The 4,468-nt window shown below is 43.4% G+C and overlaps 1 non-coding gene across 1 annotated transcript; it reads right to left on the reverse strand.

Annotated features, from left to right (window-relative positions):
- Positions 1-4,113: 4,113 nt before the first annotated feature.
- On the reverse strand, positions 4,114-4,186 carry Trnak-cuu (transfer RNA lysine (anticodon CUU)). The gene has a single exon. It is a non-coding gene; the product is annotated as a tRNA-Lys (tRNA).
- Positions 4,187-4,468: the final 282 nt, after the last annotated feature.

Below are 4,468 nucleotides of genomic sequence, written 5' to 3' on the forward strand. Positions count from 1 at the left end.
ATGATGGTGGTAAAGGTACAGGACCGGATCATTCTCATTGACAATGTAGAAACAGGTTGTTATGGTCTGCACCTCATCTGGGACCACGCCACTCCACTCTTCCTTAGAGCCTGGCATGATGTGGAGGTTGCCTTCCAGGTAGTCATCCAGGAGGTGGTAAATGTACAAGACTGGATCTTTCTTGTAGGTAATATAAAACCAGGTCTTCATGATTGGCACCTCTTCTAGGACCATCCCGTTCCAGTCATTCTTAGATCCATTTGTGCCCATGAATGTATGTTTCACTGCTCTGCCAACTATGGTGTTTGAGAGATGAATGTCTCTCACCTGAGGAAATGGCACATTAATAGGCAGGATCTTCAGGTTTAAAATCCTTTCATCACTATGAAGCTCCAAGCCATAGACACAATCAATCCCATCATATTTCAACAAATAGAGAGAGGGATATGTTGGCAGTTGATCTAGAATGATGGCTTTCCAATGGGTGACTGGTTCATTGGCTTCCTTCCAGCCATGAGAAATTCTGCGGCCAACAATATTCTCCAGGGTCTCAAAAGGCTTACTAAGTTTTTGCTTCTGGAGCGATGGCCCATTCTTCTTCTGGAGATGTGGCATGCAACTCATACTAAGAGGCATCTTCATCATGGTGGGAGACTTTCTGAGATAGGCCACAGCACTCTTGTTCCACTGTCTCTTGGCTCTGTTTCTGTGCTTGGGCTTCATAGCTGCCAATCTCTGCATAGGAAGAACTCTTCAGTTTAAATCAGACACAAAGTGGTTTCCTCCACCATAAGTGCCTGCAAGGATAAGAAGGTGAGCATGTGAGGTCAAGGCTGTTTTTAGGAATAACTTTGGAGCAGGTGAAAAAGGCAGGGCTGAATAGATTTGGATACCTAAATGGAATATGTTCTTAAGAAATTAATAGGAAAATTATCAAACTCTTGTCTACAGCTCAGTATATGTGTATCAGAGACATATTCCTGCTGCAAAATGCAATTGACCTCTACTGAGAAACCTACTTCCTGACTTACTATATCAATGAGAGAGGAAGCTATGCCTATACCTAAAGTGAGAAAGAAATATCTGAACAGATGGCAAAGAATTCAAAGAACAGCCACTCCTCTCCTTACCACTCAAGCTACTGGTTAGTTGGCTGATCTATAACCACCTGCCCAAGGTCATGGCACTCCAGTCCACTGGCTCTCTCTAATGTGTCTCCTGATCCAGATCCAGGTTGATTACATAAAGATATTCTGTATCTTCATTAGAGAAGTGAGTACTGTGAGTCAAACTGCCAAAAGAAAGAAACATTAATCTGTGCAACAGCACCTATTAGAAATAATTATCTTTTAAAACACATATGGACAAAGAGGATCTTTGCCATTTAAGTGGACTGAGAAATTGGACATTTTTAGCAAAGATAGAGTGGGGAGAATACCTGACATTAACCGTCCCCCAGCTATCAAATATAGGAGCTGTTAACGACATAAATTTTGGGCCCAGAGCAGATTTGAAAGAAACCTTTCTTTGACTACAGAGGTCCTAGTTGCTTCCTAAACATATATACCAAAAGAAAATATCTTGGCTCTCTAGATTCCAACTTCTGGAAATTCGGTTGAACAGTTGTGGAGCCCAAGAGCTGAACTGACCTCCTCAGCCACCGTGAAGATAGTAAGCCCACCTTCACAGAAGACTAGTGCTTCATGTGGAACAGAGTTGCTACCCCCAACCAAAGCTTTGTGACATCATCAAGGCTCTACTTATGTCATAAAACTCCTCCTAGCCAGGTTTCTTCCCTACTAACCCCCAGAAATATCCAGCATACAGGTCCTAAAATGCTGCTCATACAGCCCCATGAAGACCCAAAATAAAAACCCCAATCTTCTTCCCAATTACTTGAGTCATATTTAACAAGCAACTCAACCCCTTTATGTGTTTTTTTTTCTGTAAAATAATTTTTGGTCTGAGTCAACAACTCACATGAATGTTTTTTTTTCCTAGTTCAAATGTCCTCATTGGTTATTTTCTATTGATTTTTCCATTACTTCATAATAATAATTATCAAACTTTCCACTTCTCTTCCTCCTCCCACATTCTTCTTGCTCCACAAATAAACCTCTCCACTCAAACACCAGTCCAAATAGAGGGCAGGGTACTTTGAGCTGTGGGAAGTCCAAGCCCACCCTTCATCCATCCAGATTTGCAAGGTATGCATCCACAAAAAATATGATCACAAAAAGCCAGTGTATGATATGCAGACAATTGCAAGTGCCATTATCTTTGGCTTCTCCGTCTGCCCCAATTGTCAGCCACATTCAGAGCTTCCAGTTTGATCCCATGTTCTTTCATTCCCAGGTCACTGGATTAGTTGAAATCCCCTTAGTTCAGGCACAGTGTCTCATAGTGTGGACCAAGCCCTTATATTCCTGACATCCTTGCTCTTTTTCTCCATCCATCTGCTCTTCCACTGGAGCTTGGAAGCTCCATCTAGTTTTCTGATTTTGACCCTGACTTGATCTCCATCATTTGCCAAACAAAAGTTCCATGGTGGTTTTCAAGATAGTCAATCATCAGTCTGACTATGGGACAAGGCACACATAGTTCCTAGGGACATTTCACAGTGCGGTCAACCTCTCCTCCCTGCTTAAGTACCTAGAGAGGGTCACCCTATGGCCTTCTGAGAACCACTCAGAGATATCGATCTTGACATCCCCAGAATGGCCCCATAAATTGAGATATCCTCAGTGTATGTGCTTTAACTTGTGTGTGTTTGTGTGTGTGTATTTAAATCACAATAACAAATTGATTGTAATATTGAAGTTTCTTCTCATCTTGAGAAGAATATTTGCTACAGAAACACTCTCACAGTAATAGTGAGAGTGTAAACTATCTAAGAAAGGAGAAATAACTGGAGGAATCCCCCAGGAGTTAGGCTCAGTGTCCCAGGAATTACGCCCAAGGAAAGTCAATGAACTCAGTGATGGAAGATAAAACCCAGCCTAAATAAAACCCTAAATCATTTAGGTGGAACATGAGATACTCTTACAACAGTTACAAGAGGTCTAAAATGCCTGGACTGGAACATAAGGGGAACACAATGACGTGGAGCTGAGAGTGCATGGCAAAACTGATTGGATCTGGCAAAAATTATGTAAGCATACCAAGGAAACCACCAGTGGGACAAAACCCTAAGAAATCTGTATGACAACATATCATGTTGAACATAATGAGATTTATAGACAAAGGAAAGATCTTAATTATGTCACTGTCACACAGGTGATGATGAACCAGTTCCATCGTAGAGTGACTCCCTGCTGTGTTTAAGATAACCTGTCAATTCTGTCTAGTCAGTTACAAGGAAATTTGCATTAATTGCACAGATTAACTATCAGCATCATTTACTGCACAATCAAAGGCAAGGCAAAGAAATCATAGACATGTTGTTGAATGCTGATGATGTTATTGGGAGTTTTGATGGGTTTTTTTCTTAAAGGGAAATCATCGGTGACACTCATGCATGAAGCAGATCCTTTCTCTGTGATGTTTCCTGAATAGCCACTGAGATACCAGCCCATTGAGTTGTGGTCTCTCTCTCTTTTAAAAATCAACTTCTACCTTCAGCTTGATCTCTTGCTTGAGCTTCCCTTCCGGCTACTAGGCTCCTTTTCTGATCCTGCAGAGGGCTTTTGTAAGGTGATGTGGGAGTGTCATATATCAATCTGTTGATTTCATTGGCTAAGCAATAAAGGAACTGCCTCGGCCCATTTCATTGGTTAGAAGATAGGTGGGAGGAGTAGACAGAACAGAATGCCAGGAGGAAGAGGAAGTGAGGTCAGACTCCGCAGCTCTGCTCTCCGGAGCAGACGCAGGAGAGACGCCATGCTACCTGCTCCAGGGAAGACGCACGCTATGAACCTCCAACCCAGGATGGACTTAGGCTAGAATCTTCCCGGTATGCGCACCTAGGGGCGCTAACAGATGATTAGAAATGGGCCAGAGCAGTGTTTAAAAGAATACCGTGTCCGTGTAATTATTTGGGGCATAAGCTAGCCGAGCCAGGCGGCTGGGGATTTGGGGACGCAACCCTGCCGCCGTCCATATTACTACAAATGGCGCCCAACGTGGGGCTCGAACCCACGACCCTGGGATTAAGAGTCCCATGCTCTACCGACTGAGCTAGCCGGGCCAGGCGGCTGGGGATTTGGGGACGCAACCCTGCCGCCGTCCATATTACTACAAATGACGCCCAGACGTGTGGCTAACTGAGTCCACAGAAAGCCTGAGAAAGCTTAGAAAAGAATAGAGTAAAGCATGTTTCTTACGGCAATTTCTTGGGTCTGCTCTACTTGCTAGAGGCAAGCAAGCACCTCATCTAAGAGAGGCTTCCTGACTCAGCTTCAGCTGCAAAGCCTGCAGCTCATTAAGAGGTCCTGCCACGAAACACTTAAACAGTGTTGACGAAAAGCTG

The sequence above is a fragment of the Microtus pennsylvanicus genome, chromosome Y (genome assembly GCF_037038515.1).
Source record: "Microtus pennsylvanicus isolate mMicPen1 chromosome Y, mMicPen1.hap1, whole genome shotgun sequence".
NCBI lineage: Eukaryota > Metazoa > Chordata > Mammalia > Rodentia > Cricetidae > Microtus > Microtus pennsylvanicus.